The sequence below is a fragment of the Haliotis rubra genome, unplaced genomic scaffold (genome assembly GCF_003918875.1).
Source record: "Haliotis rubra isolate DU_JTF1 unplaced genomic scaffold, ASM391887v1 Scf92, whole genome shotgun sequence".
In the NCBI taxonomy this organism is placed as follows: domain Eukaryota; kingdom Metazoa; phylum Mollusca; class Gastropoda; order Lepetellida; family Haliotidae; genus Haliotis; species Haliotis rubra.
In genome coordinates, this window is record NW_025767657.1 from 885,493 (window position 1) to 900,580 (window position 15,088).

The following is a 15,088-nucleotide window of genomic DNA, read 5'->3' on the forward strand; positions in this document are numbered from 1 at the left end:
TGCTTGACATGAAAGGAGAGATCAGACAACTTGTACTGTCATTGCGGACGGAGAAGATCAAGCTTCCTTTACACAGCTTGGGGACGCGTCTGTGTCACCATGCTCAGTTACATCTGGTCACCTAGCTCTTTGAAAACTAATTCTAAAGAATCTCATTGCCATGTGTTGATACAATTAGGGGAGGTGAGAGTTTAAAGTAGCGCAACGTTCCCTGAATATAGGACCTGTTTGTGCGCCGTGTTGTGTAAATTTTGGTAATTGGTGTAGTTTTAATGAAATAGCTTGAAATCTTGTTACACATGCATGCTCGATTGTACCTATTGTACCTATTGTACCTCATACATATTTGAAATGTAACACAAAAGGCTGGACTTCTGTAATATTGCTTGACATGAAAGGAGAGATGGAAATTGGAAAGTCGAAATCATCTTTTTCGTGATACAGCCTTGTGGAAAGGAGTTTGTCACTCTGAGTCTTTATTTATTCTATATATGAAACACATGAAGCGGTGTCACTTGCTATCCCCGCCGCGCGTTTAGCTCGAAGCGGGGGATATAGTATTAGGCTCCGTCCGTCCGTACGAATTGGAATATGTAAAGACTGACTGACTGAGTTTGGTTTTACGCCGCTTTTAGCAATATTCCAGCAACATCACGGTGGGGAACACCAGAAATGGGCTTCACACATTGTACCAATGTGGGGATGCGAACCCTGGTCTTCGGCGTGACGAGCCAACGCTTTAACCACTAGGCTACCCCACCGCCCTAATATGTAAAGAACCGTTGCCTACATTCTTTTCATATTTGGTACATAGGTTCATCACAGTCAGGTTTGGTGACCTTGACCTTCATTTCAAGGTCACAAGGGGACTTTAACGTTTTCCACTTGTCAGCAAGATATCTCAAGAACCGGGCACTGCGAGATACTTCAAGAACCGGTCACTGGATTTTCTTCATATTTGATACCAAGCTTCATCTGGGGAAGGTGCAGGACCCTGTCGATTTTGGTTACCTGGTATACCTTTTCCTATTCCATCGATTGCTAGATACTCTTTTCTGCACCTGACTCCAGGGAAGAATACTTCAGGTTAGAAACTGTTTATTTGTTTGTTTTGTTTATTTGTTTTCTAAAGGTGGTAGCAATGTATTTCGGACAGATAGTAATAGTAAGTGGTAACATTTCAACAGAACTAAATTGTTTATATGGAAGGTCTTTTAGTTGAAAGACATGGACATGAATATGTAGTGGTTATGATTTGGGGGTATTTCATGTATCGTGTCAATTTTAACTTTCAAAGAGTCTGAAGTACATTGTTGTAGACACACATTATCCCAGATTAAGCCCTTCTTTATGAGAGTTGAGGTAATTAACATTATTAACTTTGTAAATATTAAACTTAAAAAGGCCAGTTAAGGTTTGATGTTTCTCTATAGTGGTAGAGCCTCCACGTGGTACCACCGGAAACATGGACAACTATCATTTATTACCTTGAATTTTCCATCTTGGCTACATGTAGTTTTCCATGGCAAAATCTACCACATCTCTAACTTCCGTACTGTGATTTTTTTAACAGGTGTCATCAAAGTCAGTATGCACATTCAGGATGCCTGTTAAATACATTGGATTATCAGAATGGTATGAATAATTGTTGTGTCTCTTGTATCGGAATGCTTAGGTGAGGTGAATGTATTGTTGCACCCTGATTTCCTTTAACTGTCTCCCCGCTCACTTAATGCTAGCCTCACATAGTATAGCTAGTATTAATAGATAACATGCTTTCTCTTTTGTATCTGCATGCTTAGGTGAAGGTGGTGAATGTTGTGCTGTACCCTGATTTCCTTCAGCTGTCTCCCCGCTCACTTAAAGCTAGCCTCACATAGTATAGCTAGTATTAATAGATAACATGCTTTCTCCTTTGTATCTGCATGCTAAGGTTCATTGTCAATAATATATTTCAGACTGAGGTGTCATAATTACCTGAACAAAAGCAGAATGTCACAATCATCCCAAACGCTGACTAGTTATCGGAGTTCTTATTTAATCGTTACTGGAATATTTCATACGAGTTGATGTATTAGTTTGTATGAACAAAGTTCTTATCATTTAACAGTAATTTCTTTCTTGTGAAATGATGTAATAGCAGTTCTTGTACATATGCTAAAGTTTGGATGAGCACATGTTGTATTCTGCTTGTCTGTCCAAGGGTCAATCTAGATGGCATAATACATCTTCTGTTACAAGATGAAGTTTCACCATGACTTTCCAAGTGGATCTTAAGAATGTTTCCTTGCTGCTATTATTGACACAATCGGATTTGACTGTTATCTCAGCTATTGTTGCAGCAATCGGCATGGCACTTGGCTACAGATAAAACGTTTTAGTAGGGATAAAACAAAGTGGATATTTCAAGTGGGATATATGTCATGTAGTAATACAAATCAGTTGATGTTGTGTTAATGGTTATGTGAATGACTTGAGCTACGGAGCAGTTTGTGAATATTGTTGATAAGTGTATTTTCTTATGTCAACAAGTTCAAATAAAGTTTTGTTTCAGGTAGACAATGAAGACAAAGCACCAGAGTGGGTGTATAATTCATTTACTTCAAGCAGAATTATGAAACGTGCAGTCCAAAGTCTTGTACATTTGTTTCTCACTAATAAATAGCCACATTTGTAATTAACGCCCGAGATCTTTAAAATGTAAGTGCAAGTTGATGTCTAAAGGCTAAGACAGACAGCACATTCACAAATGATGAATAGAGAAGCTGCTTTATGATACAGACTTATGATTCTGACTTATCTTTCAGGTTGCTGACCAACAGAGTTTTGCGAATGTTGTGACATCTTCAATATGTGTAGTTCAAGGACCACACCACCAGGGCGCACGGTGATGGTGCGGGTAGAGTGTACTCGTGCTAGTCTCATCTTCAGCCTCACCTACATCATCAACAATGACATCTCTGTATAGACTTGACAAGACATGGATAGCATCATTGTCACGCGCCTTCTCTGTACTTGGATATCAGAGGAGGAGAACAGTTTCTCCTGATAAATGAATTACCATAACACAAAAACTACAGGAGCAAACAGTTTGACATGAGATTGTTCCCATCATATTGTGGCTCTGTGGATAGAACTCACAGTGACTCTCCATTCTTCACCATACAAGATGCTGTACAGAATGTATTTGAAAACAAAAGGTTTGCCTTTTTCACTGTAGGATCCAACACTATGGCCCTAGTGAAGTCAGCTGATGAACAAAACTCTGAATACTACCTTTTGACTCTGATTCACGGACTCCCTCTGAGATGTTATTATGAAATTCCAGTCAGTGCATCTTCTCAGTGAAAACCTGAAAGCTCTGAGTGGATCTCTATGTTTAACAAATCGGCATTTGAATGTCCAGTTCATTGAGCAAAACTCTGGCGTAGTCTCATGGACTTTTACAATACCACCAACAACTATTTCTGATATTCAAATAAAATCTATGAAATCACTGTTCCATTTCTCACCTGGTCTACGGCACTATTTTGAAACACAGAGGAAGGAAGCCATACAGAAAACAAGGTCAGTTAAAGAAGGAAATGCCTCTTGCCACCTTCAAGAATCCACCTTCCTAAAAAGACAAAACAGAAAACGTACCCATAACATGGATTTCCCAAATGATTCAGTGAAATTCAGAAGGAACCCACCTCACATACACAGACAAAAGGAGGTCTATGGTAATAACAGTGTTGTTGATAATAGAAAGGATAGTGAATGCAATAGGGCTGGTCAGCAAACAGATGGACATGATGTGACATTCTTGGAATCACAAAACATGCCACAGAAGCCTGGACAGTCTCCAAATATGACATCATCACAGGATGAGGAGCACAAAAAAAGAGAGCGCATCCGTGTCAAAGAATATAGACAAAAGCAAAAGCAAATGCAGAGTGATATTGAGAGAGATGAGATTATTATGATGCAAAACAGCGTATCATGAAACTAAGACAAACACAAGAAGAAAAACTCAGTGACATTCAGAAAGAAGTACTGAAACAGATAGAAAGAGTTCGAAAACATGGAATAAGGAAAACACAAGAAGAAAAGCTCAGTGACATTCAGAAAGAAGAACTGAACCAGAAAGAAATAGTTCGAATACATGGAATAAGGAAAAGGAAATCACACGAAGAAAAATCAGTGATATTCAGAAAGGAGAACTGAAACAGAGAGAAAGGGGTTCGAAAACATGGAATAAGGAAAACACAAGAAGAAAAACTCAGTGACATTCAGAAAGAAGAAATGAAACAAAAAGAAATAGTTCGTAAACAGAGTAATAGAACAGCTCAAGAACTAAAATTGAGTGACGCTCACAAACAAGAAAGGATATCCGAAGAAAGTGATCGCAAGAAACAAAGCAGAAGAAGGGAGGAAGAGAAAATGACACTGTCTGACGGACAATCCTTTAGATCAAAGGAGGCTGATAGGAGGAGAAGCTGTAGAGTAAACCTTCTTGACAGATTGAGAACTGCTCCTGCTCCTGAGGGATCTCCAGCATACTTGACTCCATTAATTTCCAAATGCTAAAATACATTCCAACAAGCCATCACGTCTGGCCCTGTCTTCCCATGTGCATGTTGTTGGAGGTTACTCTACCGAAGATCTGTTGTTCAATACAATAGGAACGTTTATGACAGTCCCTCAGAGATCCTAGATCTCTGCTTTACAGACAAAACAGATCTTTTTGGAAAACAATGGGTGTGTAAAACATGCCTTAAAGCAACCAAGAAAGACAAAGTGCCTGCCTAAGCTCAAGGAAATCGTCCAACATCCAACGCCAAACGAATTAAAATACCTATCTTTGATTGAGTCACATATGGTTTCAAAGATTATGCCTTTTATGAAGATTGTTTCAGTTTATATGAGTTGTTTTAGTGCGTTTTAGTGCCAGCGAACTTGAATAAAGTTATGACACTTCTCCCCCGTGCAATACCACAAGCAGGCCTCATTACACTTGCATTGAAAAGGAGACTTTCAGATGCCCATGCTGTGCAAACCAAGGATATGAATCCAGGTAGATTCAACACTGCTCTGAAGTACCTGTTGGATCACACCTTCTCCCACAGAGCTGTCACCACCAATGGTTTGTAGCAGGAACAGAGTGAAGATGCTGATCCCCAAACCTGGGCTGCACTGACAAACAATGACAGTAAGCATCACAATGAATATGCAGATGACAGGCAAGCAAGTGATGGAGAGAAAAGTGAAACAGACAGTGAAGATGAGATAGAAGCTGATAATCCATCAGTTGTACAATTGGACTTGCAGAAAAAGAGATAAATCAATACAAACACGTGTATGCACCCAACATTTGGCCCTGAAATTGAATCCCAGGACATTGTGAATCTGGCACCTGGAGAAGGAAAACACACCATTTCCCTGTCACAGGAACCAGGGTGGGAAGCTATGACGTTCCCTGTGCTCTTGCCAAAGGGTACCAATACAGTTAACAAACCGGAGAGCATTCGGCAAACAACACTGTCTGCCAAAAAGTACATTAATGCCCGGTTGTTGTCTGTTGATGGAAGATTTGCAGAGAGCACACAGTACATATTCCAATCTTTGCACTGGTTAGAGACTCTCTCTTTGAGAAGTAACCTCAGTATCTCACACAGATTGAGACTCAATGAACCCATGAATGCTGGGCAATTGAAAGATCCAGGAAGACTTCGGCGTCTTTTGTCTATTGATCAAGTATTTTCCATTAGAGGAACCCCACAGTACTGGCATGCCATGCAGCTGGATGTGCTTGCCAAAGTAAGACATTTGGGACCTTACACATTTTTCATAACAGGATCAGCTGCAGAGTTCCATTGGCCTGAGATAATTCAAGTAATTGGTCAGCAATATGGACAGAACTTTTCAGAAGATGTTGTGAAGGGCATGTCTTGGCAAACCAAATGTTCATGGCTGGAAAGGAATCCAGTAACTGCAGCGTGTCACATTGACTTCATAATTGAACAAGTGTGGAGCAAAGTGATTCTCTCAGGCGCTCATCCTGTTGGACAAGTACTTACATATGGCAGACACATAGACATGCAGGATCGTGGCACAGCACACTGGCTTGCAGCTGTCCATGTGAAAGACTTTCCTAGACTTGACATCCAACCAGACAGTGAGGTCATATCTTTCATAGACTCATCTATTTCCTGTTGCCTACCTGACAGAGAAACGGATCCAGTTCTGTATGACCTTGTCCAGTCTAGACAGTCTCATCACCATTCAAGTACTTGCAAGAAAAATAGGAGAAAGTCTTGTAGATTTAATTACCCCAAACCACCTTCTCCAGAGACTTTGATCACAAGACCAGACAACTCAGATAATCAGAAAATCAACACTGAAGAAGCAAGAACTGTTCTAACTAAGGTTACGGAAGCACTGCAGTCTCCGTTAACTGTCTCTCTTAGCGAACTTCTGAACAAAGCTGGAGTTACAGAGGATCAGTAAAGCTCTAAAAATCAGAACTAAAAAGACGACAGTTACAATGAAGAGAACACAACAAGATGTCTTGATCAACAATTATAACCCAATAATTTTAAGATCTCTCCAGAGCAACATGGATATTCAATATATCACAGATATCTGGGCATGCTTTGCCGATCTCTGCTCATATATGTGCAAGTCTTAAAAGACAAAGAGCGAATTGATGAGAAAAGCAACCTTCACCTTCAGAATGGATTGGGGCACATGCGCACATGCGAAAACGACGCCAACCTTCAGTCTTGAGGTACCATTTTGTATCCAAAGAATAGGATAGTGAGCTGTATTACCACCGTCTCCTGTTGTATCTGCCCTGGGGAGATGAATGTTCTCTATGAAATGAAGATGGAACTTTTGAAAGCAAATTCAAAGTGTCTGACAACATTGTTGAAACTATCAGGCAATATGAGCCTTTCATCACTGCAGTTGAGAATGTTCTTGAAGATGTTAAACCTGAAATAGCACATGAGGACATTTGGGTTGAACTTGCAGCTGCAAAAGAGCAGGAGTTAGAAGAACACACTGATGAAGTTGATACTGCATTTCTTGCAACTGATCCTGATAATGTTCCACAAAATAAAAGGCATGATAACCCAGAACCATTCGTAACAGAGAGAAATTTATCCATGGCTCCTGACACTGAATATTATGCTCTTGTTTGCTCCTTGAACAACAAACAGAAGATGCTCTTGCAGTTCAGTCTTGAATGGGCTATGAAAATGAGGTTGGGTTCTGAGCCTCCAGATCCATTCTATGTTTTCCTCAGTGGTGAAGGTGGTACAGGGAAGAGCCATGTGATTCATGCCATATACCAGTGTGTTCTAAGACCCCTCCGTCAGTCTGGAGATGATCCTACAAAGGCACCAATTCTGTTAACAGCACAACTGGCAAAGCAGCAATGCATATAGGAGGAGCTACACTACACAATGCATTCCCATAACCAATAAAACAACATTTCTCAAAAGATTTTAAAAAAAACTCCAATGAACGCCTTGCAAGACTGACGAATCTGTTTCAAGTTCTCAAGCAGATTATCATAGATGAGATTTCAATGGTCGGAGGTTCAACTTTGGAACACCTATCACTAGCTCTCCAACACATATCTGAGGTCAGGGTTCCTTTTGGAGGCATGTCAATGTTGTTAGTGGGTGACCTATTGCAGCTCAATCCTGTGGGGGACCGTCCTGTATTCAAGCCAGCTACAAATGATTATGCAGCATTGTATGGATCTTTTTGGCAAAAATACTTCAAGATGCATGAGTTGACCGATGTTAATCGGCAAAAAGGGGATCCAACATTCAAGGACCTTCTTTCACGTGTTCGCATTGGACAAAAAGCAGAGGAACACATCAAAATACTCAAACAATGCAAAGAAAATGACCCAATTCATGTCTTTATAACCAGTAAAGAACGTAGATGACTTTAATAATTCCATGATTGAAAAGATTGAAAACGGATAATTATTAATGCTAAAGACTATTCCAAATATATTTTGACAAGGACTTATGTGTATGTGCCAAAAACTAATATACACGAAACAGCTAATTTGCCATCACAACTGACACTTGCTGAAGGTGCTAGATTCATGTTCACCAGGAACATCCAAACTGCGGACATGCTTGTAAATGGAACCATCATCAAGCTATGCATTCCTCAAAGAGATCCCCTCTCAGGAGTCATCTATGTCAAGTTTGATAACCCAACTGCTGGTATGCAAGCTACACGTGGTAATCCACTGCCGCTGAAAGATCTTGTACCTATACGTGCAGTCACTGCTCGGTCGTTCATCTCAACAACAAAAATTATACCAGTGGAAAGAAAACAGTTTCCGGGAGTTTTAGCGTGGGCTGTGACAGTTCACAAGTCTCAAGGGAGCACATGTGAAAGTATGGTTGGTGACATGAGTGCTGAAAAACGAACTCCTATTGTGCAAGGACTTGTGTATACCATGCTGAGCAGAGTCACAACTTTGATAGGACAACACCAGGATGGTTTTGATTCTCAGAGGATCAAGGTAAACAAAGATGCTCTATTGGAAATGGAGAGACTCCGCAGAGAAAGTCCATTCATCGGTAAATCTGCCATACCAGACAGTCGCTCAATGTGCGTTCACTGCATTCCCATCTGGATAATCTTTTCTCTGAAGACTTTATGAACTCTCTCACTGTCCTGTGTATGACTGTAACACATCTCACAGATACGGTAGTTGACAGGTACGACAGATCTGGTTCACACCAACTCATTCTCCATCAGTCAGGTCATGGATTAGGAACGTTCATCCTTAAAGACTGTGCCCTCGCTCAAGTCCATGTCAATGCTACTCTCGAGTTGTGTGCTTCAATAGTTTCCATAAACAACAAAGACCACCTGATCATCACAGTCTACCGTCAGCAAGGACCACTGAGAACCTTTCTTCGAAACCTGGACAAAGCACTCTCTGAGCTACACCTGTCCTCATTCCCTACAGTCCTGTGCGGTGACTTCAACATGGACAACAGCAACAAGTTAGATGAAGTGTTGTTGATGAACAACGTGTCTCCAGTTCCTGGTGTCTGTGGGCCAACTCACATCCATGGAGGACACCTGGACCTTATCTACACCTCCTGCAGCTGTGTATGGGACACCACCCCTAGACCTGTCCACAAACCACTTCCATGTGTGGGCTGCACTGCAGTAACCCAGCAAACTCAGCAATGTCAAGTGTCCTAATGCTAATATTCATGTAGTTTCTATTTTCCCGTATGCAGGCTCATGTTATCATCTACTTGGGTGAAAGGTTCAATGCTGACATGAAAAATCCAAATCTGTATTTGACTGACAAATTTGTATGATCAAACATAGACTTCTCTTCGATGTTTTTTTGATAAGCAAATCCTTTATTACTTTTTTCCTTAGTTCATACACCATGACATTCATGACAAGATCAAGTCGTGAACATATTTGTGTGTTTAAACAGCTACAGAGCAAGATATCAAGAGAGCTTGACAGGTCATGTTTTGTTGTTTGTTTTGTTGTATTTAGTGCGAAGCGGGAGATATAGTGTTAGGCTCCGTCCGTCCGTATGTCCATACGTACGAATTGGAATATCTTAAGAACCGTTGACTACATTCTTTTCATATTTGGTACCTAGGTTCATCGCAGTATGAGAAAGGTGACCTTGACCTTCATTTCAAGGTCAAAAGGGGACTTTAATGTTTTACCCTTGTCAGCGAGACATCTCAAGAACCGTTCACTGGATTTTCTTCATATCTGACACCAAGCTTCATGTGGGGAAGGCGCAGGGTCGATTTTGGTCGCTTGGTCACAGCATGTCTTGAAAATATTTTTGTGTTTGAACAACTACAGAGCAAGATATCAAGAGAGGTTGACTGGTCATGTTTTTTGTTGACATTTAACGTCATCTTAAACTACGACCTTCACTTTCATTACTTTTTAAGTTTGATTTGATAATTTGCGGCGGGGTATTATGTCACCTTAGTGACAATGCTTGTTTGATTTATTTCAAGTTCAAGAGGGTACGTGTTCGATGGAGGGGAATTGGCTATTTGATAATTGTCGAATGATATTAGATCATTGATATACCTGACGGTTTAGTTAAGCTTCTTGGCCAAATTACCCTATTTTGACTTTGCTAACGCAAGCAGAAATCCATATGCACAAAGAACAGATCAGCAGGGAGGAGAGCACATTTGGTGCACACAGGGATGTCGACTTCTTGTCTGAATGTTTTTACCCACAAATTTTACATTGGTGTTTTCGATGAGGAAGTCCATCACTTCACATATTGTGTTCTAAGTCAAGTTTTAGGACAGTTATTTACAAATGAAAACAAATATTTATTTGTAACTATTTTTCTGAACCACTGAAGACATATACGTGAATATATTTATGTTGACCACGTTTATTGACAAATGTACCATGGATCAAGGAATGAAGTTTCGTCAGGTGGGATAGCGGTGTACAACGTTGACAAAAAGCAATGTTTAGACAGAACTGAACTCCGGTTGCAACTCGGTTACATTGTAAAAATCTTTTGAGTTTTTGAGAATCAATTTCATATCAGTTATTTTGGGGGGAATATGGAGAAAGTCCTTCCGTGTGAGTACAGTGAGTGAGTGAGTGAGTTATTATTTAGTGTGAGTACAGATTATTAAGAATTATGGTAAACTGTTTAGACAGGGATTTGCTGGTGCCTGTGTTGAACCAGAAGTATGCTTCTCGGAACTTCGGAATTCAGTACAAAAGGAATACACATGTCTTCAGGTTTCATCGTCAAGACAAAAGTTGAAAGAACCTATGAGCAGTTTTAACAGATTTTTCCTCCGTTAACAAACTAGCCTTATATGCGGCATTATTGGATGTGTGACTTACTTCAAACTCGTTCATCAAACAACTGATGTTGCGATGTTTACATACATAGAGCAAGTATAGCAACACGGGTGATTTTTAAACCCTATATAGCTATATTCATATCATAATTATGATTGTATGATAGGTTGTGCTTCTAACCATACACTGGTTTTAGATATGCACGATCTACAATTAGCGCCTAACATCACATGCAATACAAGTACGTGTCATTAAACAAATACCATGTTTCAACAAACTGTTTTACAGCTCGATAACTTGGAACAGCAGTTAATTTCTTCGTTGAAAAGCAAACATCGGGCCTCCCCAGCTGCTCAAAGATGCTGGCATGTCATTGAAGGCTATTGCAAAAGATAATGGCGTCACCAATCAACTGTCAGCCGATTGGCCAGAAACTATGAGCTAACTAATAACGTTTAGATCCGTCAGCCTGGTTCCCAAAGTCTGCTGCGCTAACGCTTCGACACTGACCCCGGCGATCACTACCGAATGGCGGGCATCACTGCTGGGTGAAACGCCATGTCTCTAATGTAGAAAATCCGAGAATAGGTGGTTAGAATTTTTCTCACAGCATTTTCATCGATACTATGGCAAAGTATCAAATTGTCAAATGTAACATATGTTATATTTTACTGAGAAACTGTAATCCCAAATATGACATATGTTACATTTGACCACTTTCTGAATGGCATTGCGTAATCATACCCTTTGAATTATCCCCCCTTGACATCCATAGCAACAAAATGTGCTCTAAAAGTGCCAAATGTGTTTTGTTTTTGTTATATTTGCATTCTGTTGACAAAACAACACTGACCATGAAAATCATATTATACTACTACCTTTATCATTATGTTCGCAAAACTTTGTTGCAATACTTCAATTAAACATTCCACATTCTACATTAAGGCTCATTTTATTTATCTGTAAACCACTGGCATACAGCAATACACAATGGAGAAGGGGAGCCTGAACGTATGGTGTCACAGCAACTAAGAAGATGATGTCGCACACAGAGAGGTATTATGAAGTTATGATGTACGCACTTGGGCAGACACCTTCCAGCCAATATATCACAATATGGATTGCTATATCTCTTAAATTATTGCAATATATCGTAGTATGAGAACCAGGGCAATATCAAGCCCTAGTGGGAGATGTGAATATATTTACTTACAACCATAGTGTAGTTCTGTGAACAAGTTATCTGATTCCTTCCATTATAAGCATTTTAAATCACTGGTAAACGTAGAAAGTATCTTACACTCACTATTCCTGTACACCCAAGACTATGCATGCCTCGTTTCAGATGTGGTAGGTTTGAAGTTGCAGTCGATTTTAGGAGAAGTCCCATACACTGAACGACTGTGTAAATATTGTACATAAAGGGGAAGATCTTTTGTCCAAGATGAATTTCATATGCATATTGTATTTGAGCGTTACTCAACCCTGGGAAATATGAGTTTATTCAGACGGACTTTTTGTGAGTGGGTTCTTTCAGCACAAGCAGATATGTAAATGCGCGCCAATGGTCTGATGTGTACTCAACATCTTGTTAGCATCACGCAGATGTGGCCACACCATGACTATTGTTATACTGTGTAAGATCAATGTCCATTGCATCACCATGATCAACTCCATGGAAATGGAGATATGGATGTTTTATATATATTCAAACTCCAGCACTGAACATCAACAGTACAGATCAAAAGTACCAATTTCTAGTTAATTATAAGATGTTTAGTTTTTGCATGAAGAGCTACAATTTAGTGGCATTATTGCTAAAAAATGCAAAGCATGGCTGAATCTTTTCCTTTTGTTTACAGATTCATATTCCAGGCAAACTGTTCAGATCACAAAATTTGCATATTAAGTACATAATTACTTGAAACGTATATGAGTGCGACATCCCCTTGTGTTCTCAACCCGTTCAACATCTGATACGCCTACTTCAGTTTCTTCAAACTTATTATCAACATGACTTTGGCCACCAGGTAAGATGTTCAGAAACATGTGTACAGAAGGAGATACACTGGCCAACTCTGCTTCTTCACTGACGTCACAACCTTTGAATCCCGGATGTGACATGACATCACTGTGGAGTCTCAGAGCAACGTGCACCAGTGACAAGTGTCCCCAATGCACTTTGATAAAGTTTCTTTGAAAGTCCCCTGTCTACTGAGATATGATGATGGGATGATAAAGTCTGACTCATTTGCTAATTCTTTGTACCTCTTGAACACGGCAGACAATTCAAATACGTGTCCATTCTCTGCACGGTGAGGTATCTCCTGACACAATCAAGCCATGGCCATATCAGCTGATTTGCTCTCAGTTTCTGCCCTTTTTGGCATCCCCCAGAACTTTACTGAGACGGTCAATGCGATAGCATCCTTCGGCTGCTATTAAATCATTCTTGTCTACAATGCGTACTAAGACCTCGTGTACATATTTTGTATTTTTGTACACTTTAGAACGCATTATCAGGGTAGAGAGAGAGTGTGTATGGTTTAACGCCGCTTTCAGCAATATCACGACGGGGGGCACAAGAAATGGGCTTCATACATTGTACCCATGTAGGGATTCGAACCCGGGTCTTCGGCGTGACGAGCCAACGCTTGACATGCATGTGAAGCAATATAAAAGACATTTGCAAAATACGAAATCTTTCCCTCCGCATTTCCTTGAAATTCAACATTTCGAAATCCTGTGACAACTTAATTATTAAATATATTGTAAAATGAGTTAATTTTATGGATAGGGAATGATAACAAAAACACTTTTTTTAAATTTTGAATTTTGCACTCATTGACCTTTGACCTCAAATAGTGTGACTGACTGACTGACTGAGTTTAGTTTTACGCCGCTTTTAGCAATATTCCAGCAATATCACGGCGGGGGACACCAGAAATGGGCTTAACACATTGTGCCCATGTGGGGAATCGAACTCGGATCCTCGGCGTGACGAGCCAACGCTTTAACCACTAGGCTACCCCACCGCCCCCCAAATAGTGTGAAGTAATTAGGCATTTTTGAGCTTAGCAAAGAACAAATTCGAATTCAGCACGATAAACGATTCACACTGGAATTAATCTTTAAAGTAAACAAAAAGAATAGTGACTGTGTTGGTGACCTCAGTTAACAATCCTCGTCCAGGGCTTACTGACGTGCTGTTCTAGTGACGTGCCTGCTCTCCTACGTTAAGACGCAGGCTGCCGTGACAACAGTTTGAAGACGGTTAAATATCTCCTCTACATTATTATCCCCCGCCGCGCATTAAGCGCGAAGCGAGGGATATAGTATTAGGCTCCGTCCGTCCGTGCGTACGTACGAACAGAAATATCTCAGAATCGTTGACTAGATTCTTGTCATACTTGGCACCTAGGTTCATGACAGTATGCGAAAGGTGCGAGTCTGGTTTGGTGACCATTTCCAGGTCATAAGGGGACTTTAACGTTTTACCCTTGTCAGAGAGATATCAAGGTCACAGCGACACTTTGAAGATTTCAGTTTTGTTAACCTGCATGTTAAGCTTGCCCGCGAGATATCTCAAGAACCATTCACTGGATTTTCTTCATAGGCTTTCAAGACTCCATTCATATTTAACACCAAACTTTATCTACGGAAGGTGCAGGGCCCTGGTGATTTTGGTGACCTTCACATAATTTCCAAGGTCACGGCGACACTTTGAAGACACACTTTCAACATGATAAGATTGTCAGCAAGATATCTCAAGAACGGTTCACTCGATTTTCTTCATAGATTTTCAAGACTTCTCTTATCCCCGGCATATATTGCGGGGGATATAGTCGACGCGTAGTCCGTCCGTTCGTAATCAATTTGGAGCATAACTCAGAAACCGTTCAATATTTTTCAACAAAAATTGGAAGATATATCAAACATAACCTAAGGTGGTGCCTTTTGCTATTTACAGATATATGTCATTTTTGTTTTTCTCGGGCTCCATGGAAACGTTTTGGACTTAATCTTAAAGGAAGGGGTGGGCTTCGTTTCCGGAGCATAACTCAAAAACCGTTCAATATTTGTTCTGCAGAACTTTGTAGATATATGAAACAGAACTTTAAGTGGTGCCTTTTGCTATTTACATACTTATGTGATTTATTATTTTCTTGGCTTCCATGGAAACGATTCGGACTTAGTCTCAAATATTTAACGTCACATCGGCAACATTTCAGCCATA

General features: G+C 40.2%; 1 long non-coding RNA gene across 1 annotated transcript; it reads right to left on the reverse strand.

The window, feature by feature from the left end:
• Positions 1 to 9,737: 9,737 nt before the first annotated feature.
• LOC124264358 lies at positions 9,738 to 14,609 on the reverse strand. Its single transcript, XR_006895112.1, has 3 exons — positions 14,497 to 14,609; positions 12,331 to 12,336; positions 9,738 to 9,771 (listed from the first exon to the last, which is right to left on the reverse strand). It is a non-coding gene; the product is annotated as an uncharacterized LOC124264358 (long non-coding RNA).
• Between the last annotated feature and the right edge of the window lie 479 nt (positions 14,610 to 15,088).